Source organism: Myodes glareolus, chromosome X (genome assembly GCF_982192425.1).
Source record: "Myodes glareolus chromosome X, mMyoGla1.1, whole genome shotgun sequence".
NCBI lineage: Eukaryota > Metazoa > Chordata > Mammalia > Rodentia > Cricetidae > Myodes > Myodes glareolus.
The window spans coordinates 133,485,968-133,512,385 of record NC_142053.1 but is presented as its reverse complement, the minus strand read 5'-3'; positions in this window follow the sequence as shown (position 1 = coordinate 133,512,385).

Below are 26,418 nucleotides of genomic sequence, written 5' to 3'. Positions count from 1 at the left end.
GGAAGAGAGAAACTGAGAGGAGGTAAGTAAGAAAAAGTTGGGGTAGAGAAAGAAAATTCAGAGATGGAACATCTTATTTGGAAAGCTAACAATTAGCCTTAGAACCTCAGTTCTAAGTTTATTTTCTATTCAAAATAAACCTTTAAAGCATGTGACCTTAGAAAAGACAGGTTGAGAAGATATAAACGAACAAAAATATCATTGTAAAAAACTGTTTGTATCAACAGTTTAAAGCCGGCCATGGGCTGAGTCATGCCAAAGTTTGGAGTGAGATTCCTACAATTGAAGAGATAGCATCTGAGAGCAAAACTTTTTCTACTTTGTAGGGCAGTAGAAGCACTATTAAGTTGTTTTTAAGCACCTGTGCCTGGCACGGGGACATTTTTCTTGACAGAAAACCATATAACAAAGGTTATTCTTAGAAAAAATTTTCCTATTTATATTACTATAAACTCTACAGACCCAGTGAAACTACTACAGTGCTGTGAAAACTATAGATAGAGTTTCTGTCCCACACCCCCAGTCCCATAGCCATTCAGTCCAAAAGAAACACACAGAGCCCTACATTACTTATAAACTGCTTGTCCTATTAACTCAGACTTATTATTAATTAGCTCTTACAACTTAAATTAACCCATAGTTCTTTTCTGTGTTTAGCCACATGGTTTGGTACCTTTTCTCAGTGAGGCATTCTCATCTTGCTTCCTCTGTGTCTGGCTTGTGAATGCATCTCTCTTTCTTCTTCACAGAATTCCCCTAGTCTGGTCACACCTCCTAGACTTCCTCCCTGGCTACTGACCAATCAACATTTTATTAAACCAATATGAGTGCCAAATCTTTACAGTGTACAAGAGCATTATCCCACAGCAGAATACATGGTTAAAAATGTGCAGTTGGATAATATATACCCTTCATATTTCTTAATCATTTGTATGGGAGTATTGCCTTAGGCCATGTGTCCCCCAGATAGCATTATAGTCCAAGCCCTTTGAAGAAATATATATGTATGTATATATGCCAATCACTGAATCCATTTCTGTCTGTGTTAGTAAAATCACTAAATTTGAAATGCTCATCAGGTTCCCCAGACTTCTTCTCATCTCTTGTGTACCTGACTGAAATGCTCATGAGAAGAAGAAAGACTATTTTACAGGATAATTACTCACTCGTACTCTTGATTCTTGATTCTCCATGTTGCTGCAGCTGTGGATCAACTTACCTACCAGTAACTAAGCAGCTCCTAGCAATCCTCATTCATGACCTCAGAATTCTGAAAGTCAGAATTTTGAGTGGCCATGAAAAGTTATCAGACTAGCTCGGTTAGGTTTTCTAGAGATTCTTGTTGAACGAATCTCCTTCAATATAAAGTTCATCAAGGCTGTTGGCAAATATTTTCCCTTAAACTTTCCAGTTGCCTCCCTCAGTTTGTAGAGGACATCTATATTTCTTCCCACATTGTCCCCTCCATTTCAAAGCCAGGAATGGTGCATCCTCCTAGTCTTATTTTATTTTCAATTTCTGACATTCCCTTTCCCCATCTTCCATCATCAACTGGATATAGTTATTTGCCCTGTGATCTTATATTTTAGTTAGGTTTAATCACTTTACTCCAAAGAAAAAAAAACTGTCCCAAATGACAAACCACGGTGACAACAGTATCTCTTTATATTCACAGTTTCTAGAGGTAGAGACTCATAATCTTATTGCCTTTTATAGAAAGTATACTTATCCTACTTTCAACCCACATTTTGGAGATTGTGAGGATACTTCTCAAGCACAACATAAACCATAAAAGCTTTTAGGTGGTGAATATCATTCTGAATGTCCACTAAAGAAGCCCTCGGACTTCTGGTAGGCTATAAGAATTTTCCAAGCAGGACTTTGAGAAGTGTCAGTCACCACAGCATCAATGAGGAATACACTGCCTCTAGATCTCTAAGGGAAGTTGGGCTGATAAACTAGATATGACCAATTTAGATGTGAAGTCTCTCCATCCTTTAAAATCACATTAATTGCATTACTGAGATTTTAATGAGTGATCTTGAGAAGCTGGAACTATAGTTCAATCAGTAATGTGATTGCCAAGCAAGCATACAGACCTCAGTTTGATTGCCCAGAATCCACAGAAAAGTGGGTTGTAATGGTGCTCATTTATAATTTCAGAATAAGGAAAGCAGAAATTGGTGGACCCCTGGAACTATCTAGCCAGTCAGTCTAGCCTACCAGGAGAGCTCCAGGCAGTGAGCAAGCCTGTTATAAAATAATATTTTCAAAAAGGTAGACTGCACGTCAGGAGGGACACCCAAGGTTGAACTTTGAACTCCACACAAAACTTCATATACACACATACAAACATGGTACACAGGAAGATAAACACACAGAGACTCTCTCACACACACAAATAAATAATAATGACATTTAAATGGTAATAAACCAATTAACAACAATAAAAATTACCAGTTATTGAAGCAAGATGATGTCAATATTAACACAGTATATTTTTCAAGTTTTTAATGCATGTGGTTGTCATAGATGCTACTTTCTGAAGATGAACACAAGAATACCCCTTAAGGTTCATCTGTTTTGAGGTGTTTGAGGTGTCAGTTAAATATATATCTCTAATTGTCACATCTTCTTATGGAACAGATTGGCGTTTTGTCATTTTAAAATTTGCGTCTTTATTTCTAGATCCAATTGTTGGGGGAGGATTATATATGTATGTGGAGAAGCATGCATGACTGTGCATGACTGTTCCTACAGGCACACACATGTAGAGGCCAGAGAAGGGCCTCTGGCTGTCTTCCTCTGCTACTTTTGGTCTCATTCCCTTGTGACAAGGTCTGTCACTGAGCTTGAAGGTCAATATTTCAGCTGGGCTGGCTGGCCAATGAGCTGCTAGGATCTGCTTGTCACTAAGTACCAAAGCTAGGGTTATTGACATGCATGGGTGAACCTGTTTATTATGTGGGTGCTAAAAATTTGAATTTGGGTCCTCATGAGCCATCTCACCAGCTACTATAGCAACAGTTTTCTCCAAGGCTGTTTTGTATGATAGTAGAATAGCTTTCTTAAGCCCTTTTGATTACTGTTTGCATACTGCATCTTTTTCTAACCTGTAACTTTCAACTTAGTGATTCTGAATATAAAGAATGTATCTTATAGCCAGTATATACTGGGTTGTTTATGTTTTTAATGCTAGCATGTCAATTTAGGCCTTTTAATTGGAGAGCCCAACTTACTAATATTTAAAAAGATTACTAATAAAGTAGAATTTGTTTCTGGAATTTTCATATTTATTTATGATATGCCCTATGCTTTTGGTGTTACTCTATTCCTCTGTTATTGCCTTTTTGTATTAAAATGCTTCTGTATAGCATATAGATTAATTCATCTGTCATTTACTTAGATATATTTTTCATTTCTTTCATGAATGTTTGCCTTGGAAATTTCAATTTGACCAACTTTTTTCTGGAATAAATATTTTACCTAGGTGCTTAGGCATAATGGCCAAGTGATCTACCACTGAACTATATATGCCCCTAATTTTCTCTTTACTTTTCATTTTTGAAACCTGGTTTCACTGAGTTTCACAAGTTGTTCTAGAACTCATGTAACAGTTTCCCAGAGCTTAGTATACATGACTCCATGATGGAAGTACCATTCAGGCTATAAAACTCAGCACTAAATAATACCACCTGCCAAAACTAAAAACAAAGGCCTAATCCATGAAAGTCCACAGTTCTGGGAAAGTCTCTAACCTTGCTTTGTGGCTTATAGTTCCACTTTTGGCTAACTGTTCTTGTTAACTGAAGTATGTCAGCCCAGAACCTGGCTTTTGTGCTTAAAAGCTTACCCCAAGGAAGGCTCAGGGCTACACTGAGATCCCAAATACCCAGTGTAGTTGCTGGCCAGCTAATAAAGACAATTGGTTTAAATCCATGTCTGAGCAGTCTTCTCTGGTGGATACCCTAAAACACTCACTGTGAAGACAAGACTAACATGGAACTCTCAATCCTCTTTCTCTCAACCTGAACATCTAGGATTACAGGCTTGTACTACCAGGCCCAACAATTAATACTTATTTAATTACAACAGAATATAAAACTTTTGCCACAGTTTGTCACCAGTCCATAATCCATCCTTATGATATTATTGTTATACAGATTAGAGCTTTTAATAGATTATAATTATGGACTTAGATAGTTTCCTTTTGAATCAAATGGGATAGAAAAGTTATAAGCAAAATGCCAAAAGTTGCTGTCCTATGTTGGTTTATGTGCTTACCATACTAGTTATTCGTTTTGTTTGTGTGTATTTGAATAACAGTATAGTGTAATGATCTGTTCTGTCCCTTTAAGAGACAAGCCATACCCACTCCCTCCCCTATCAGGCAGATCTTTCTTCCTGCTTATAGCCTGAGTCTCTTTTTCCATCTCCCTCTTGGAGAGGCATCTTCTGCCTCTCCCCTTCCTCCCTTCTTTCTTTCTATCTCTCTGTTTCTCTCTGTCTCTCTATCTCTCTCTCTGTCTCTCTGTCTCTCTCTCTCTGCTCTTCTTCTCCCCCTCCCCTTCCATAACCCACTGAATAAACATCCAACCTCACTCTGCATGACATGCCTTTCTATGTCTCTGCCTCTCGTCCACGGCCACATGTCTCCCTGCCCGGTACCAGCCACCACTGGGGACCTGCAGCCATCCCTGCCTGGGACTGGCTGCTCTCTGCTCCCCCTGCCTACTGCCTGTGGCATGATCTTATGGCCTGCTGTCCACTGCAGGCACTCGGGATCTGCAGCATTTTTAATTAATCCATTTCATCTACTGTCTTTAAATTTCAGCCTAAAAGATTTCATTTCATTCTTTAACTGAGTAGGTCACTCATCATGTGACAAATTCTCTTGATCCTTTGGTTTATATAGGTATAAATAGTTTCTGTGTTTTAAGTACTTTGAGTATTGTAGCACCCTGCCTTTCAGATAAGGCACTCTTGTACACTTTAGTCCCCCACTTCTCTCTCTGTTGGTTTTGCTTTTGTGACAGAGTCTCATTTTCTACTCAGGCTGCCCTTGAACTCATGGGTCATCCTACTGCCTCAGCCTTTCAAATTCTGTGAACTACAATGCCTGGTATCCTTTATTTCTGTTCTGTTCTGTTTTGTTTTGTTCTGTTTTTGCTTGGTTTTGTTCTGTGACAAGGTCTCATGAAGCCCAGGCTTTTCTTAAACTCAATATCTGAGAATGACTTTGAACTCCTGATCCTACTGCCTCTGTTCCAAACACCAGGATACAGTGTGTACCACCATGCCTAGCTTTCTTCAATTCTTTAGGTATTTGGTTTCATTTTGTTCTTTGAATATATTCCAAATAGCTTCCAAATACTTGTCTAATGACACCGCTATCTGAGATTCTTTATGGTATCCACTAGTTACTTTTATTATGAGCATAAACCATACTTTTGTTCTTTTGAATGTCTCGTCATTTTGCAAAAATGGGGACATTTTAAATAACACAGCAACTCAAGGTAAATTTCTGTCCATTTCTCAGGGTTTCTTAGATTTTTGCTTAGCGATTCCTCTAAATTAAATTTAATTTTGGGAGGTCCATATTCTTACTCATTGGTGGTCACTTACTAGTCTTCTCATTTCCTTTAACATCCAGCTAGTGGTTAGATACGGATTTCCTTAGAGGTCTAAAATTAGTACGTTTCCTAGTTTCTATTGAGTGTCTCTGTATATTTGAGAAGGCATGCTGCTACTGGTCACACAGTTAGACAGCTCTGAACCCTGCCTACTAAGAGATCTTCAAACTTAGTTAGATGTAATGAGTTAGTCTTCTTGGGACGTCACGAAACATGAGTACAGAGACCCTCACATACATATTTGATGTTTTAGATTTCCATGAAAATATTGCAGAGTTTCATAGTCCCTGTGATTCTGTAGGGGATGTGAGACAGGAAGCAGGGAAATGAAAGCCCTCTGCACTCATCTGTTTCCCAGGTATCTTGTGACACATATGAGTAGCAATAAATCAGCTTCAGCCCTGAAGCAAATGGTGGAATTGGTGGTCAGTAATATCCTAATAGATGACACCCTTTCTAAGTGATACGGCGCTGGTCAGTAACTCTTTTTAATGAAATAGACAGTGAATGCTTCTCATGTCTAGATCAGGTAAGTGAGGGCTTCTTCTGTGTCACAACCCTTCCCTCTGAAGAAAATAATCCTGTTTTACCAAGAATTTAAGAAGAAATTGACACACCCAAGGATAAAATAAAATGAGAAGAATAACTGTCCCCCGAATGAAACATGGCCTTTAGGCCCTGTAGAGGCAGGTGCCTACAGACCTTCACTGCTGGCCCAGTTAGCATAGGCGGGGAGTAGAAAAGTTGAAAGGAGATGAATTTCAAATGCTATGACAAGAAATCTCACAGCTGCTTGTAATTCATTTTCAAGTGCTGGTCTCCCATTGTTGGGTCAAAAAGAAATCAGCCCCAGCTTTTCAATAAGTGATCTAGAGCCGCAGCTGCTTGTGAGTCATGGCAGGGCTCAAGATGAGCCAAGGGCCAGGACTCTGACCGGCTATGGAGCCAAAGGGGCACTGATAACAGGAACACAGTGAACCTTTCTGTCCTGGTCCGAAGCTAACAACGCTAAGAGGTAAACTGATGACAACAAATACAGCTAGTTAATATTCCTTCCTGTCTTAGACACAGCCTGAGCTCAAGGTCACATAGAGCAAGTTTTAGCTGGCTGCAAGGCTAAACCAAATGTTCTATATCCTGCCTGGTTGGCCTGAAAGGGCAGAACACTCTTTTCATGCCCTAGGGACACACCACCATGAAAGGAGGGCAATCTCTCAGTCTCTTGATTAAAACTGTAATAATAAGATAATAAAAATAAAGGATCTGCACACCTGGTTCTTCTTTTCCTGGTGTGCTTTTTCCTGGTTGTATCATTTTTCTTTGTTTTGTTATATGCCTAGGTTAATTATATATTGTAATTGTTTCATTCTGACATTTTCACATATGTATGTAATGTATTTTGATCGTATTCATACCCATAACCCTCTTTTGTCCATTCCTACACTCAGTGACCTTCCAACTAGGCCCCTTTTACTTCTCGAGTTTTAGGGTTTCTTTTTTAAAAAAAACATGCAGTTTTCCCTCCCCCTTCTCCTCCAAGTCCCTCCCCACAGCTCGCTTCTGCCCCCACGCTCCCGCCCCACCAATCTACTCCTCACCCATTTCTATTCAAAAAGGGACAGGATTCCCAAGGATATCAACAAAGCATGGCATATGAAGTTGTAGTAAGACTAAGCACCTCGCCTGGTATTAAGGCTGGACAAGATATCCCAGTATGAGGAGTAAGGTTCCTAATAGAAACATAGATAAACAGTCATTTCCATGAACATGGGCACTTGACCAAAGGCTATACCACTGTAGAAACTGTGCCTCCCTTGGAAATTATCATTAAGATATATCTTTTTATTTGTAATACTACTAAAACTGTAGCTTTCTGTCTCCTGTTCTTCCATCCCCTGTCCCCCAACACCTTTACCTTAGCATTCAGGCTATTCTCCTAACTCTAATAAATTGTCTTCAATTTCCCTTTTGTGTGCACTTTTAGATTCTTTTATCAGTGAGGCAGAAGGAGGTCCTCTGTCCATTGTGACAATTCCACAGTTTGTCTGGCCAACAGTCCTCAGTTACTCAGTGAAGAGTTAATAATAAAAGTCAAGAAAGGGAGGTTTTTCCAATGTGGCTGCATTGAGAAGAGGAACAAAGAGATCCAGTGACACCTCCATGAATAAAGATATGTTACATTCATTTATGCTGTGGAACAGTCATCTAATGATGCAAAGGGGTGTTGCCTTCTTTTATGTTGCATCTGTTTAACTCGAAAGCTGTGTTACTTTGCCTGTCTAAAACACCTGATTAGTCTAATAAAGAGCTGAGTGGCCAATAGCTAGGCAGGTGAGGAATAGGTGGGGCTGCCTGGCAGAGAGAATAGAGAGAAGGGGAAAAGGAGAGGAAAGAGCAAGAAAAGAAGAGGAGGATGCCAGGGACCAGCAACCCAGTCACACATCCAGGCACAGAATAAGAAGAAGGAAAGAAAAGATATGCAGAAATAGAGAAAGGTAAAAACCCAGAGGCAAAAGGTAGATGGGAACATTTAAGTTAGGAAGAACTGACTAGAAATAAGCCAAGCTAAGGCCAGGCATTTATAAGAAATAATAAACCTCTGTGTATTAATTTAGAAGCTGGGAGGTGGACCCTACAAAGAGAAAAGAGTGAAACAAACTAGCTAAACCCTACCTAGGTCTGTCTTCTGGGCCCTAGAGTGAGATTGAATCTTAAGTAAAGAGCCAAGGACGTGAATATCTAAGCAGTCATGGGGAAGCTGTGGTCTTTGTCCACCCCTGACCTATTTTTAATTGGACTTCACAGGTTCTTAGAACTATGTGAAACTTCTTTTCAGAAGACAAGATTTCTCCCTCTGACTGGAGACTTTTGCTTCTCCCAGCATGAGATCCCCAGGGAAATTCCTATTTCTATGGGGTCCAGTTTTTCAATAGTCTGATAGTAAGAATGAGAATTTCAAGTATGTTTTTAAAATATCTTCATTTCTACGAACAGTCCAATTACAGCTCCCCACTTTGTTTTAACACTTTCATCTTGAGGTAGAATATGCTTATGTCCAAAACAAATATAATAAACAGTATTCAAATAATAAGCATATTTAGATAGTGTCAGACTTAAAATCCTTTTTAAGTCTGTAAGGACAGCCTTATACAAAACATGCAATTAAACTTTTATATAAAGAGGAGGGGCAGTCTCCAAAGGTCCATAATGGTGGAACTGAAAAAACAATGCTAGCAAGGACCAATAGAGTGTGAAAATAGTCCCCCGTCTGTGGCAGTTGTTCCTTTCAAAGACCAAAGTTATAAATACCTTTGTGGATGGAAAGAATTTCCTTGTTAACCTAGATGTCTCTAGTCACAGATATATAGGGCATTAAATGTACTAAAATTAATTTAAAATAGCTGCTTACAAAGCAGTCATTTAAGACTTTAACACAGCCAGGCGATGGTGGCGCACGCCTTTAATCGCAGCACTCAGGAGGCAGAGGAATCTCTGTGTTTGAGGCCAGTCTCGTCTACAAGAGCTAGTTCCAGGACAGGCTCCAAAGCTACAGAGAAACCTTGTCTCGAAAAACCAAAAGAAAAAAAAAAAGACTTTAACACAGACTGATACTTAAATGAACATTGACTTTGTAGAGACAATTTCCTAAGAAGCCAAAAACTGTGAAAAACAAACAATAGACAATATAAAATAATTTTAACAAGCATAAAATCTTCTCTTGAGTTTATTACAAAGAGCAGAACAATCACTTATGAAAGTCTGACTGCCTTAGGCATAGGAATTAGGTTCTAGTTTCAAAAGTTTTCAAAATAGAGAGGGTTAAAGAGAACAGAGATGTGCTTCCTAACAGGGCTGTTTTGCTTTCCCATGGGAAAAGTCAAGGGGAAGAAAAGACCTGCTCCAAATATATATATATATATATATATATATATATATATATATATATATATATATATATATATATGGGCAACGTAATAAGGAAGATGGGAGCACTCAGGAATTTTATAAAATACCTAACTCAGCACTGCACTACCAACTCTGTTTTGCTCTTAACACCCAACCAGGAGCTGTCAATAAAATGGTTACTTTCTCTCTCTCTCTCTCTCTCTGCATTTTAACTGTTCTCTCTCCTAGACAATCTTGTCTGTGTCTGTCCCACAGAACCTACTTGGCTAACACTGGCATCCCTGTTATAGTCTTACACTGATATCTTTACATTAACAATTTTGAAACAGATGAATTTTATTAGTTCTCAAACTGTGGATTTTTATAATTAAGGTGAGATATTTGTTTCCCTCATATCTTTTTTTGCCTTAGTTTAAATCTTTTTTACAGACAGAAATATCATTGAAAATAAATGCAGAAAGCTCAAACAGTATAAATTTTAAATTGTTAGAAGGTAAGAAGATGGCAAGCAGTCATTCACAGATTTTATATTTATATAGTATATATTGTGTATATATATGTGTGTACAACATGCATATGCATGTATACATGTCTATATTATACTGTGTATATTATGTGTACATATATGTGTATATATACATAGATACAATATATATGTAATTGTATAGTCCCCAATAATCAAGTATCATACAAGGCATATAAGCTATTTTTTTAAACAATCACCTATATCTATTCATTATTCATTTTAAAAATTAAGAAACTAAAATGGCAAAAAATATCTTTTAATAATATTCACAACCAGATAACTTTCTTAGCTGAGTGACAATCTTTATACTTTTGCAGAATGAAAACTTACAAAATTGGCTGATTAGTTATTGTGTATTTTTTAAATCATGCATACATTGAAGTAAACAAGAGTCACAAACACAGTCACACTTTAAAATCAATTGTCAGATCAAAACACTGAAATGTTAACTGATCTTAGAGAAGAGCAATCAAAAGTAGATAGTATGAATGACAGAAAAGCCTTTACATGAATTGGATTTCATAATAAAGCTTCTGTTAGATTTGAACTGGGTTCTATATAGGCCATGCTCACTCAGAACTGTGCTCTCCAGTAGGGGTCTCGCTTACTGGCTTTCTCAGAGGTGTTGTAAGAGAAAAGGGCAGGTACCCTATTGGGAGTCTGCCTGTGAGTACAATTTTTACTTTTGAAGAGAAGCTTCCTAAGCCCTTACACAGCCAGGAGCACATCTGACATATTGACCACCACAGTGACTAAACCCTTCCTCCTTTTTCTTTTGCGTACATGTACTAAATCTAACATCCTAACAAGCACAGAGTCATAACAGAAGAAAGAAGGCATAATGTTACAGTTTTAAATATACAAAACACCTGCCATGGTCTATTATAACACCAAATTTTGTAAAGACAAGTATCACACTCCAAGGAAATGTAACTATTCAAGGAAAATGGGAAAATTAAAGAAATTCTCAGGTAAAGATGAAGAAAGGAGCTCATTGTCTTTTAATTAAAAAGAAGAAAAAAATAGAAAAGAGGGCCTATAGAGCTGGCTCAATGATTAAGAGCACTAACTGCTCTTACCGAGGCCCAGATTCAATTCCCAGAAACCACGTGGCTGCTCAAAACCATCTGTAACTCCAGTTCCAGGAGTCCCAATACCCTCTAGCCTCTGTGAGCAGTCAGCATGCATGTGGTACAGATATGTAGACAAAACATTATATATATGCATATATATATATATATATATATATAATAAAATTAAATATAGATTTCAACTGAATGTGGTAACAGACACCTTTAAGCTTGCTGCTCCAGGAGCAGACAGACATGGGAGGGGCCCGCCTGATCTTTCCTCTCCATATGAGTTTAATACCAGCCAGGGCTATGTAGCAAGATCCTGTCTTGGTAAAATAAAAATGAATATATATGCATACATGCATATGTATATGGAAATGTAGAAAAGATAAAACAAGCTTCCAAATGGAGTTCATGTTAAAACTGTGATATGTTACTGGTAACTGTGTGTGTGTGTGTGTGTGTGTGTGTGTGTGTGTGTATCAAATTGCCATGCTGTATTTGTCAGTTACATAACACATAAGAATATTTTATCTATAAACATAAATTGTGAGTTCCAGGCCAGTCAGGGCCATATAGGTAGACCCTATCTCAATTTAAAAAAAAGAGAGAATAATATCTCATTTCTGCCAGGCAGGCTGCGTCATTCTAATTCTCCCAGTGGTTGCCTTCATCCTTTGTTCTTCTTTTTAAAAAATGTATTTTTAATTGATGTTTATTGAGCTCTACGTTTTTCTCCCCCCCATTCAACCCTCCACCAAGGTCCCCATGCTCCCAATTTACTTAGAAGATCTTGGTCTTCTTTCTCAGTGGAATTTATCTGGAATGTCTTCATTAGTGTTCCTGGGTACAGAAACATCTATTATTCTGAAGTTTTCATCCATCAGAGGGCTTTCAGAGTGTCGGAAATCAGTTTCAGTTTAGGAGTCCTGGAAGATTTAATAGATCCTCTTGCCTCCATTTCCCCCCAATTCCTTCGTTTTCTGGATTTTACTACCATTCTCTCAGCCCTTCCAAAGAGAGCCTGCAATATAATCATCTCCCTGCTCCTTTCCCGGGATTCAACTGTCAGGGCTTCATGTCTGTCCCTTGGACATCTTACAGACTCTTTGGGATCAGGGTTTGAATTTTTTAATCCCTGAGCAACTTTTACATGTAGAAAAACACTATGTACTTTGGTTTTCCATGTTTATATAATATATTTATAAATTCAAACAAAGCACACATGCACATCACATATATTATACACGGTGATGGGTTCATTGTAACATTCTCATACACATATATAATGTATTTTGATCATACTGCCTGAAAAATGACCGTCTCCGTGCAACCATTAACTGCCTCTAGCTCTTCAGGGAAGGGAGGGGCCTTGTAAGCTCTGCACCCTTTAGCTACAGTTAACTGCCAATCAATTGTCCAGTGGAGTGGAATCTGCTGAGCTTTTACCCCTTGCTACAGTTAACTGTCAATCCTCAGAAAGGGTGGGTCTTCATGAACTCTCCCCCTCCACAACAGAATGTTGATAGCCTTGTCTTGTGCATGCAATCCCGGGTACAGTCAGCAAATATTTGAGCACCTAGTACAAGCCAAGTATCCTTTATAGGTATTCTGAGCATAGTACAATAGCAAGCAGAACAGAACACTTTGCCTTTGTAGAAAAAGCATTTAGCAGGTAAAACAAGTAATATACCAATATATAACATAACAGTAGATAGTTGTAAGATACAAACTTAGAGATACAGTCCTTTACAAAATTGTCAGGGATTTTTTTTTTAGAAGAGGTAATAGTGAAGAAAATTCCCAAACATCGTACTCCACAAGTAGCCAATGTTTAACAATCTAAATTATAGCTCAAAATGTAGTGAACCTCAGCTTCTCTTATTGTCACTGTATTTAAGAACACTAAATTTGTCTTTCACCTTCCAAAATTTAAATGATTAAAATCAATGCCAAAATTATGCAGTTGAAATTGGAATCATAATCATATCTAGCCTCTTGTTAGAGATAACGTGCTGTATTTGCTTCAATAATACAAATACATCAACTATAAAGTCTACACACAGTAATATAAAAAGCTGTCCCCAAATTACATTTGAAACCTATTTTTCAAACATTGATATTCAGGTTAGATTGACCGTTTCAATGACAGCAATTTGCCTTGCACCCTATTCATGCCTTTTGTCGAGTGACTGCAATTCTTCTCATTAAGAGACACATATATTTCATTTGTGTCTGAGTTCAGGTACAATCTTTAGACACCAAAACAGTTACAAAGATCAATCAGATAGAGGCTTGGAAAAAAATCCTTCATTTCTTGCATCTCTGTCATTGCCATGAAAACGTTTGCTCTAACCTGCTGGGAGTGTGTCACTAAGATCTTACAATTGTCACAGCATTGCAGCAGTGATAGATATAATTATCTATGTACTACATGGGTAGGGAATATACTTACCAGCAAAGACAAAATGTTTCCTAATTTTCAGTGAATTGAGACTTCTACATGAAATGAATCAGGAATATGTTCATCTGCAAAGGTACCTGAATAAGGAAAGATGAACTCCCCTAGTGTAAAAAGCTATGAAAGTCAAGAAGACTGGTTAGCACACAACAGTTTCAAGGGCCTAGGCTCTATCTATCTTGTTGCTCTGCTACAGTTCCTCTGGCATGAAAATTATTGTCATCACATCTGTAATTCAACCAGGGGGAAGAGAGGCATGTTGAAGAAATATAGATTTTTATTCCTTCAGAAATAGTTTTCTAAGAGACAGGTGTGGTGGTAAAGGCCTATAATTCTAACACCCGGAGGCTGAGGCCGAAGAAGCATGATTTCGATGCCAGCCAGGTTATAGTCCTTTGAATAAAACGTATTTGTATGTCAACCTCAATTATAAGGAAAACTAGAAATGTAATCTATATTCTGAGCATCCCTGTGCTCAGAACACCATGAAAAAGGGGAAAAGTACCTAGTCATCCACCTCAAAATCATAATGGCTGAGTAAATAGGATTAGTAAATCATTAAACTGTTATTTTCCTCTCAGAGCATGGACAAGGTTGTCCAGGTACAGGATCTGTTCCAGGAAGGGCCCAATAGATGATCTTGGCCATTTTATACTCACCATAGTTACAAAGATTCTCCAACAGTGTTGGAGCCTATGTTGCTTTCAGCTTTTTCTGGAAAGGAATTTATCTGCGTGGTTTAACTAAAATTTTCGCTGAATTCCAGTTACTCTTTTGTTTGACTTTCCTCAGTTTATTTCTAGGCTACCTAATTGTCTTCAGAATTCTTATCACTTTTTTAAAATTTTACTTCTATAAGGATCACAAGCAAATAAATTACAGTTTTTATTTCTCTCAATTATAGCACCAAAGTCGTTTTAAACAACCACATGTGAAGAGGCTTTGTACACACAACTCCACTTTTCCAGCTTTCTCAGATCCCCTTGTTAAGACTTAATTTTACTTTAGACATATAGGTGTTTTGCCTGCGTGTTTGTCTGCGAACCACCTGTGTGCCACGGAGTCGAGAAGAGGGTGTTGGAGCCCTGGGACTGGAGTTACAAAAAATTGTGAGTTTACATATGGGTGCTGGGAAGCAAATTCAAGTTCTCTAAACGATCAGTCAGTCCTCTTAACCACTGAGCCATCTCTCTAGCCCCCAGATCTTTTTTTTTTTAAGTTGAAGAAAGGTATGTTCTCAAAGGCTTCTGGGGTTCTTAAAAAGTTGTTAATTTTCCTGGATCCTGCTAGACTCACCTTCAATCTTCCACAGACCATATCTGCCATCTCCTACCTGCTCCTCAGGTCTGTTGTCCTTTATAGATTTGCCCTCACTTCCACGTATCTCAGCAATGCGTGATCTTGTTCATTGGCCATTTTTCACCAAAACAGGATAAACACTATTATTTTGCATAAAGGACAAAACTATGATGCTATCAATGTTACTGAAGCCTTATGGAAAGCAGCAGATGATTTATGAGTATAGAAATCTGAAAGCTGTTCTAGAGCCTGTTAGTCATAACTGTTCTCAAGGATACTGACTGAAAGGCTCTTACTGCTTAGAAGAAAAGCCATTTTCTCCTCAGATAAAATGCCTCTGTCTGGTACTCTATCCCATACATCACTAGCCCTATAATTCTCTCCTTTCAGAAGAAGCACAAACAAGGGAAAAGTCTATTAATTCACCAAAATTCTTCAGAAATACAGTTCCAAACAAGATATTTTTAAAGATAATATTTCATATTTTTATACATCTGGATCTTGGCTTCATCTCAACATAACCAAACCATGTATTAAAGTGATGTTTCTCTCACATACACAAAAGTTGCTATATGTCCCCATGGTAAATTCTGTCTTTAACTTGGAAATTATACACATGAACTACAGATATATTTTAGAATAGCAATTAATTTTTCAAAGTAATTTTAAAAGATAAATATGAACACTAAATATATAAGTGGTAGGTACACTAATGAGTTTGATCACTACAAACTGTATAAATGCCTTGAAAGATCATATTAAACCCAATGCATAGATACAAACAAGTATATGCCAATTAAAACAAAATTTTAGTGCAACCTGAGTGTTTAACTAGTTTGTGTATTCTGGTGCACACCCCAGATTGTACACCCCAGTTTATGTCTCTTATGCGGATGTAATTATTAACTGCAACTCTCCTCATTCTCAACGATACCTTGATTTGTTTTAAAGTCACCTTAAACTAAATCATCCATTCAACCTTAGATCCTGGAACAAAGATCACCAATAGCAAATTCTACCAGTAAGCTCAATGGTAAAGTGTTTGCCTGGAATGTGCTAAGGTTCAGTCTCCAAGCATGGGAAGAAAACAACATGGGTACCATTGTTATTCTTTTGGCCCTTTAAGGGGCAAGCCACGCCCACTCCTGGCGACCCCCACACACACACCCCTGCCCCACCAACTTGGATTCACTCTGACTGTCCCCTCTTGGCATACACCCACCCCTCTCTCTCTCTCTCTCTCTCTCTCTCTCTCTCTCTCTCTCTGGCCCTTCTCTGTCTCTCTCCTCTTCATCTCTCTCTCTCTCTCCTCTAAGTAATAAATATCCAATTCTATTCTGTACGATATGTCTGCCCATGTGCCTTCTACCCGCTGCCTGCTCACACCTGCTTGCTGCATGGCGGGACTAGCCCGCCCCACCTCAAGCTGCGCTCCTGGAACCTGCCACGAGCAGCTCGGGACCCACTGGACTCGCGGTTGCTCTCTAGGGGTTCTTGCAGCATTTTTTAACGTATAAAAGCCATGACTGTAGATTTGTTGATGAGTTATACAAATGTGTAAGAGTTTGAATAATTGAACAGCATAATTGTCCTTTAAGTTGATTTTAAAATACATTTTAAAGCATTATGGTTTGTAGACATGCTCATGAGGATCTATAAAGGACTTAAATGGGAAAAAATGTTATCAGAGTCTACTCCTCACTCCAAATCATGCCATTTTTTCAATGGGTGTTTTGGAACATGGTTCTCCAGGAAAAACATTGGCATTATTGACTTGAGCTGTAACCAGCTGTGATTACTGACAGACAACCTACACATCATGGGTGGAAAGGGGCTCTCGAGGCCCTGCCTGCCCCTAAAGATTTATATATATTTAACAGTTGCTGTGCAAGAGTTTTTCTTCAGTGGTGTAGCCACCTACAAGTTGTTCATGGTTCTGGAAGTAATCCCCATTAAATTCATTGGCACATTGAGCTGCACTTGAGGAGAACTGTGTCTTTGACTCTATCATCGATGCCTTATATGGGATGTGTAGACATTTGTTTACATCTCAGAAAGAGTTCACACCATAAGTAAGATTTGACAGAGGCTTCCTATATACAGAAAGAATTCTTTGCTCTTTCTGAGCTCATGGAAACACTTTTCCCCCAGAAGTGGATGATCTACACCTTGAAGTCGTATCAGATACTGGCACCTACTGGCAAAAATGTGACAGAGCAGCTACTACACAAAAGCCACTGAGTCAGAGAAAAAGATGGAGAAGTAAAAATGTGAAGTCATGAGTAGCCATGACAAGAAGAATTAATAAGAAAAGATGATGATAACATTCAGGGGTGCTGAGTTCTTCTCAAAATAACACACAAGAAAAATTAAAAATGTTAAAATTATGTCTGTAACAAGCATGGCTTAATTGTCAAACCTCATTATACACCACACCAGGGATGACCAATCACATAGTCAAAAGTGCTCTGTGTTATTACTAAAGGAAGTAGAAAAGAAAGAAAGCAATGTTTAATGAAAATTCATTTTCATTTCTTTTATTCATTAGACAGACGTCTGATGAGCAGACTTGTAAGTTTATGAGGACACACAGAGCTTTCTACCATGTCGCTCTATATTTATGTCAACTCTCCCCCAAGAGATTATATAAGATTTAGAAAGTAAGATTTGTGTCCAACTATCTTGGATATTTGATGGAGTATTTGACCTCTGACAAGAATCCATTAAGCATATGTCCAAATACTTAAATAAATAAAAGAATGAAACCCAGAATTTTTTTTATTAACCTGGCAATATTATCAGGTCTCTACTTTAAGTTCATCTTACTTCCAGATTCCATAATTACATTCATCTCTTGTAAATCAGCAGCTTGGGAGAGAATCAAACAATTCTCAACAATTTGAACATGGAGTCTACATTTGTCTCGCTTGGTGAGGCAGGCTCTAGCTATGTAGCTTAGTCCAGCCTCAAGCTAATGGCCCTCCATCCCCAAGCCTCCTAAATGCTGAGATTAAAAGTATTCATCACCACATTGGTCCCTGTAGGTATTTTTACGTTTAAGTATCTCTTTATCTCACAGAGATACCACTGGAGAGCTTTTGCAGGTGAACAAGTAAAAGATCAGCTACACACTCTTGACTGAAGTAGTGGCAAACCCATGATCAGATGTTCTTATGAGGAGCACTTGACTCGATAAAGCCATACAGAATAATGTCTGTCGTGCACAGGAACCATTTGGCAGTTCTTATAAGGAGAGCTCAGGGCTTCTGCCTCTCTCTTGGGAAAGAGGGAGGAACTGGAGATGTGAAAAGTATGACCCCTACAGGTGAGAGATAAGGAAGGCCTTCAGAATTTGATTTCAAGGCAAGTGGCAAGGAATGAAGGAGGTAGGGCAGCCTAGACAAGGGCAAGGCGGTTGGAGCACATTATCTGACAAGCTCCCCTTCAGTGGTGCTGTTCTTCCAGGTTATCACAAGCCGAAAACCAAACAGATCTGTTGAGTGGGTTTTGAGAAGGCAGCCCTCATCCACAGTTGGGGAATGAAATGTATCAGGCAGAACCAGTAGTAGCAGGAAGAGTCGGTTACTAAGGGAGCAGAAGTGACAAAGAAAAGCAGTTATGTGATCAGCTACATAAGGGAACAGGGACTGTCACAATGAAATTGTGCACATGGAATAAAAAAAAAAACTAAACAAACACCAGAACTCCTTGAGCATAATGGGGGAAGAAATGAATTCCTAGCAGTCACAAATAATCATGCCCCGGCTTATGAAAACGAGAGATCACACATCCCTTTCATCCATCTCTGAAAGCCAAAGAACTAGGCAAAACTTAATTGCACTACAGAGGTCCCTTTGATTCCAAGGCTAACAAAAGATCTCGCCACAAGGCACATGTAAGAACTGTGTATACATGTTGTACATTCTTTCCAGTCTCAGCTCATAGCACCAAAAGAAAAGGAAATTTGAACTGAAATCTTCCATAAAGTACATTCTCTTGTCCCCTAGATTAATATTTATCAAGTCACATCCACTCTACCCTTTAAAATGGATCATGAACTCTAAGTCCTAGAATTTTTCTATTATGTTCATATTGCAATTTTTTTCTCTGAAACCTGAATCCTATAACTAAAGTTTTGTGATTCTCTATCTTGAAGGTTTTCCATACAGTATCATTTTCAAAAGAGGAAAAGTGATATTTTCTCCAATATCCTCGATGTTCACCTACTCCTCGTGCCTAACCTATCACAAGAAGTACTCCAAAAGAGAGAGCGCATACCTAAAGTTTCTGGACAACACTGGAAATTTCATTTTTATCCTTTGAGATGAAGAAGAGATAGAAAGGATGGCTGAGGCGTTCCAAAATGGATGTCTCAGTTATGGGACTGTAGAAGGCAAAAGGGGGACAGCTGTCCCTGTAAGGCATGGCAAATAAGTGACAGGAAACAAGCAATGACCATAAAATAAGTTAAATCCTAAATTTGTAGCATTTCATTGTTAGTGACTCAATCCTTTCTCTTCAGCTCAGCATTCCATTTCTAAAGAAAACAAGGACACTCTGACGTCTTTCCCTTCACATTTACCACAATGTTTATTTAATTTCATGTAACAGAAGCATGTGGCTTTGTAATAGATGTAAAAGGCAGTTGCACTGTGCTTTGTTATTCAGAAGACCAGAGGTCAAGGGAAATATGATATAGAAACGAGAGCAAATACAGAGCATTTCCAAGTATTGGGTGAAAGAAGTCATGTAATCTACACATCATTACACCTGGTAAATAGCAATGGCATTGCACTTGACTTGGTGTGAAGTTGCAGTCTGGCTCTTTGTGTCATTAGATAAGAAGTGATGATCTTAATGACGTGAGTGGTTCTGAAATACTGTATTTTGTGGCCTTAGGAACATATTAGAATTAATTCCCACCCATTTAGTTCTAGCAAGGGCATGGTGTTCTATGATTCTTGGGAATACAAGCAGCATAACTGCAGAGGTTCCAGGATTCATAATAGCTTCAATTTATTTAAAATTTCTGACCAATCATGAGCCTGTGAGGTATCCAGAAGCATCAGTAAACACCACAGGACCACAGGAAAGGCAGGTATGGTACAAGCTAATAAGACAGAGACAGAATGCCTTAGTGTAATGCCTGACTCCCGCCCCCCTCCGTGTCTGCTTCATATTGTTTCTTTATCTCCAGTGAGGAATGATAATTGTAGCTACCTCTTAATGTAGTTGACAGGATTAAATGAGAAAATCGGTCACATTTGCAGTTCAAAGCTCTTGCAGCTCCCAGAACCTCGCATATGCAAAGTATATGGAGGCATTTGAAACAAAAACATTCCTTCTCCATTGCTAAGAAAAAAAAGCAGTAAAGGAATCTCATGGCTCTTGGTAATGAAAGACCTAGATAAATCCAGACCCCCTCCCCTCCCAGCAGGAAAAAATAGAGCCAAAAATCTAAGCAGGGAGGGAAGAATCAGAAATCTAGGATTAGCCAATTCAGTTTCAGGAACTAGCTGAAGATAAAGTTACATTGTAATCTTGAGAATAATCTTGAGAAACAAGGAGTTGCTCCCTTGTGATTATCATTGGTATTTTTGGAATTTATTATGCCGCCCTCCCTACCCCTTTGGATTACTGGCCTGTGGTTTCCTCCCTTAAAAACCCCTTCTCCCAGTAACTCGGGGTCGAACTCTTCTCCTGCGTGGGTTATAAGTCTCGGCCCCCGTGCACTGGTTCCTGTCAATAAACCTTGTGTGATTGCAGCAAGGACGGTCTCTCGTGAGTTACTGGGGGGGGGGGGGGGTCGTGCTATCCCGAGACTTGAGTGAGAGTCTCCCCATATCGGGGGTCTTTCAGTAACACAAGGATTCTGTGGGCCTTTACAAATAAGCCCAAAGTCAGAGACTAGTTTCACACGTATAGCAAGCTCCCCGAAAGGGCAAGGAGCACTGGGGCTCGAGGACTGTAGCTTTCTGCTGAAGGTCCGGGAACTAAAGACTGACTACGTGTGTAAGGTATTGTATAACCCAGACACTAACGGTGGTGCTGGTAGCAGTCATCTTGGAGGCACAGAAAGCTCATCTAGACATAAAAAGTACAGATGATTCAGAAGTTTAGAGGCAAGAACAGTGAGAAAGACTGAGTAAATCAAGAGAATTGTATGTTTTTAGCTAAGCTTTCCCTTTATCTAGATTAGAGCAGGCCTTGCCTGATAAAAAAAAACCAAACAGATGTACAAGGAAGGCCAAAGAAATGTTCTGGAAAGGGTAAAGAGAGCAAGAAAGGGTTTAAAGTACATGATATCACCACAGGTCAGTGATTACTCTGGTTGCCTAAAGAAGAAGAGTCTATGGAGAGATGACGGGAGAAGGGCTGAGAGATGGAGGCCAATCCAGATTGGGAGACTTTCCCTGGATGTAGTTTGACTTCAACTCTGGCATCTTGTTGACCAGACGTTTTTCACCTTGTTGTGAATGTTTTTCATAACATGCAAAGAAAACTACCTCAGAACATAAAAAAATTATGAATGGTTTCCACAAACTCCTGGTTAACCAATCAGATTATTGATCTATATTTAGATTTGACATCAATTTACAATGATGTTAAAACCAAATGGTTAAATGCATAAATCCATATGGGACAAGTAGTATTTTGGCAATATCAGAATTTTTTGATCCTCCAAGTAAATGTTCTGGTCACAATTGCCACTGTTACAAATTTTGATAGATAATACATGCTCACAATGTTTACACATTCTAATCAGTTTCCTCCCACTCGTAGTAGTAACCAGTCAAAGGTTCCAACATTGGTTATATAGACAAATACCAATTTCACCAAAACTTACTAAATAATCACTCTTTAAAACACTGCAGAAATGAAACTTTTCTCATTTTTTGTTTGTTTTATTCTAATTTTTAATATCAGGAGAAGTATGGTTTGCCTTTTAAATTAAAACACAAAAGGTCATGAAACATTTCATTCAACAAATATTTGACTGGAACAAGATCTTCAAGGGGAAAAAAGAACAAATAAATGTTCCATATGGCCAATTTCTAAAATGGCACTTTACAAATAAATACACCTAGACCCAAAGGCTTTTCACTTAGTAAAAATGCCTCTATCCGGTGTTACTGTGTGCTCCATATCAGGCACTACAGACAACCATTAAAGCTTGTTTCAGAAATACAGTTGAAAATCAAGGATGAGCTTACAAGTGATCGGCTCAATAGTGTCATCTGTAAAGTATTTAGTTATTTGGGTCACAAAATTAACATATGCAATAGGAGAGGAGATAATATAGGATGTTGTTTCTTTCTTTGCATCCTTACCTCATTAAAAGCAAGCAATATCTTTCTTAATTCTTTTGCTGTAGCTTTATGCTCATGCACAGAGAACGTGGAATGAAATGAGGTCAGAGCCCTTGTTTACAGTGACCAATCTATTGAAAACAAAATGCTGTTTGACCTGAACTTATTCACAAGCTGCTTATTTAGCCAGAAACAAAAGAGGCAGGTTCTTCCCTCGGTTATGAAGATTAGAACCAAACTGTTATTTCTGGTGCTAAGACTGGAATAACAGTTCTGGTGCAAAGCATTTCCAGGGCTCAGGTCTTCCCCCAAGATTCCAAGTGTGGGAATAGTGACAGTTTGATCGACCCTATGCAGAGATAGAAAATTCAAAGGGGATCAGGAAGTCTAATCTCTGCACCTCCATGGCAGATGTTAGAGAGTGGCTCACACTTCCTCCAATCTCTTTCTAGAAAGCCTTCTCGTACTTCAGAGAAGATAAAGTTAAAAATACAAGAAAACAAAACAAATTACCCTACGTTTTCCTGACTCTGTGGCAGCTGGAGTTAGTCATGTGATTTAAACTATACTAGTCACAAACATCCACGATAGGAATGGAATGTGGAAATCACTGATTTTTGCAAGCACTGAGTTGGAGGCAATACTGCTTTCTTTGTGGAACACCAAGTGAAGACACTAGCATGTATTCCTAATATCACAATGAGGTAAGAGAAATGAAGTTTCCTAAAAACCATCCTGTTGTTTAACTGGTAGTGCTGCCAGCCGGTAAACATTGAAAAAGGTTCTCTGGCCTGGTTCTAGAGAGTCTTTAAAATGCTGGGGCCAGTTACCCAGTGTCACAATAATGACATGGAACAATCTCCCAAAATGCAGTGATATAAAAAATAAGTTATTTATCTCATGTATTTGCAAGGTTCAGATGGTCTAAGTTTGGCTTATTTTGGTTGGATTTGCTCATATGTCTGACAACTGCTGTTGTCAGCTGCAATTCAGATCACCCATGTCTGGGTGTCAGGTAACTGTCTATCAACCTTGGATATCTTCATACGCAAAATGCCGTGGCATAGTTCTGAAGCCATATCTCTCATCCTCCAGCAGGCTAGGATTGTCATGTTCTCTTGGAGATAATGTAGGAAAATGAATAAAGAAGGAGAAACACCCAAGTCCTTACTTTAACCTCCTCTTGCATCATATCTATACAGTAGCATCTCATTGATCAAAGCAAGTCACGTGGTCCAGTCTCAGACTGGAACGATGTGGAAATACTCTCCTGTAGTAAAATAAATTAAAATGCCACATGTTCCCAGGACACGGTTAGTAGTGGGGATATATAGAGCCATATGTATGCCACTACATACTACCTTCAAATAAAGACATCTGCTTAAAGTGGACATAGCTTATTCGGTTATTTCCAACAAAGAAAATTGACCAATATGGCCACACTGTATGCTAGTCAGAATTTAAAAACAGAGATGTAGGAAAACTGCACCAGAAAAATATAAATCTTGGGAAACAGGTTGCTGAGCAAATACACTGCTAGAATTAAGAATTATGTGAGTTCTTTGGTCTGCCGGTCCCAATACACTCTTTTAGTTTTATTCTCCTGTCCCTTCCTGGCCCTTTTCCTTAGACTTTAAAGTGGCAGATTGATGAACACTACATCTATGAAATTTTTATCAAAATAGCAGTAATAGAAACTAGAGAGATGGCTCCACGACGAAAAACACTTACTACTCCAATAGAGAATCCAGGGTTCAGTTACCTCCATCTGACATCTCATAGCTACCTGAAACTCTAGCTCCAGGGGATCCAATGTATTCTTCTAGTCTGTGCAGTACATATGTAGTATACATACTTACACTCAGACCCGCACATGTATGGATAAATGAATGCATCAAAATAACAGTGATAGTTCCTCTGAAAAGGAATACAAAGGCATGAGAATGGCGGTAATCCTAATTTTCACTGTGTTTTCTTTTAGTAATGGATTTTTTTACTATGCCTTTCATAGTTGAATTTGCTATGACACTGACTTACTCATTTGGTGAAAAATTGTACAAAACCATAAAGGATTACATACAAATAGACTATAATGAATAGCTTTCACGTGTACCCTCTGATTTTACTTTTATGTGTACTTAGAAACCAGAGCCATAGACACAGAAATTCATGTCACTGGTCAAAAATAAATCAGATTATTAGATTTTTAGATTAAAATTCATTACCATGAAGCCTTACTGGCATAAAAAAATGCTTGATTGAATGGATAATAGGTAAATTAGAGAGAAGTGACAAATCTCCAGGGCAGGATTTCAAATCAGTTCTTTTGACAATTTACCTTCAAGGAAATGAAATGTAACTCGTACTTCCTTAAGTGGAGCCTATGCCTAGCAACTTTGGTTGCAGTAGGGAAGCAGAGGCAGAGAATCACTTTAAGGTAGTGAAAACTGACAAACACTACCTCAGCTAAATAGTGGCCAAAATAAACATGAAGTGATCGATAATGTTGACAGTATGTACCCTTGATATTGGGGGGTTAGAATGGCATTTAACCTCTGGGGTCTTCCTCTCCAAAACACACAGCTCCATCCTGTCATATGAAAAATGGAAGACAAATCCCAGTTGATTATCGCAAGCAAGGAAAGTCTAAGAACGTGTCACAGCCAAGAGGAAGTGAAGAGAAATCAAACAAACTGTTGTGGGGGAATTACTCTACATGGATCCTAGAACAGATAAAAGGTCATTAGTTAAAAATTAAGAAAACCTGAACAAAAGGTAGGTTGTATTCAGTATGGACTTTATTTAATGGTGACATGTCAATATTGCTTCATCTAATGAATAGGCCATACATACTAATAATATGGTAGGCTGAATTTATGTGTATGGAATTTTTCGTCCTGTCTTTATAATATTTTTCTGTGAGTAAAAAGTATCTGACAAATAAACTATAATATATATATTCACGATTAAGTCCAGAGAAATAATTAATATATTATTGAATCAATTAATAAATGCATATTCTAGAATATATGTATCATAAACTATGTAAATAACTACTCACACTCACACAAGCAGAAAATTCAAACAGGAGCCAAGTGTTTGTGTAGCCAGGAAACAGCCATTACTAAAGCTAACTCTTAATAATGAGCCCATTTGACAGGGACTCTGGGCTGAAAAACGCACTCGTATCCATGAACTGCATGATAAGTGAACACTAGCCTGGCTGTGTGTTTCAAGTCTTGATTGATGGGTGGTCAGGAAAAGGGTTATTTTCCTCATGTTTTAAAGTTGTGACATACTGAAGGCTGGAGAGATGGTCCAGTGGTTCAGAGTCTTGGTGCTCTTGTAGAGGACTCAGGTTCAATTCCCCCCTCCCACATGGTGATTTACAGTCTGTAATTTGAGCTCAAAGTGAGCTGATGCCTTCTGGCCTTCATAGGCACCAGGCATGTATGTGGTGCTTGCACGCACACATGCACACTAAATCAATACATAAATAAACAGCTAATTCTTTCTCTTTTTTTAGGAAGAAGATTGCACTATCAATGAGAGCAGAATGTTCATGGATAGACTCCTCTCACTGCCATTCAACCCAGTGGAAAAGCCTTGAAGAAGACAAGTCATATGGTGCCATAAACCTTCTCTGTGCTATCATGTGGGGCCAACAGAGAGTTATTCTGCAGTGAATGGTTCTCACTAGGAATACAGAGTGCAGTCAGGAGACTGATTAAGAGTAAGTAAGGATGGGTGTTTAATTATGTAAAGATGTGTTGCATCTCTTTTCCCTCACCTGCCTAAGGCACCTGAGTGGTCTCATAAAAAACTGCCCAGCCAATAACTAGGGCAGAAGAGGGATAGGCAAGGCTGGCAGGCAGGGCGAATAAACAGGAGGAGGAATCTAGGCTTGGGACAAGAGAGAATGAGGGAGATGCCTGGGGCAAAAAAAAACAGGTATCTGCCAACCAGTCAGTCAGACATGAGAAGCATTGAAAGTAAGATATACAGAAGGAAAGAAAAAATGTAAAAAGTCCCAGGAAAAAAATGTAGATAAAGAGAAACAAGTTAAATTATAAGAATCCAAGCTAAGCCAAACATTCAAAACTAATAATAAGTCTCTGTGTCAGGATTTGGAAACTGATTGGTGGCCCAAAAGAAAAAAAATTGAATCTCCTACAATATAATACTTGAAGTTTAGCTAGAGCAATAAAAC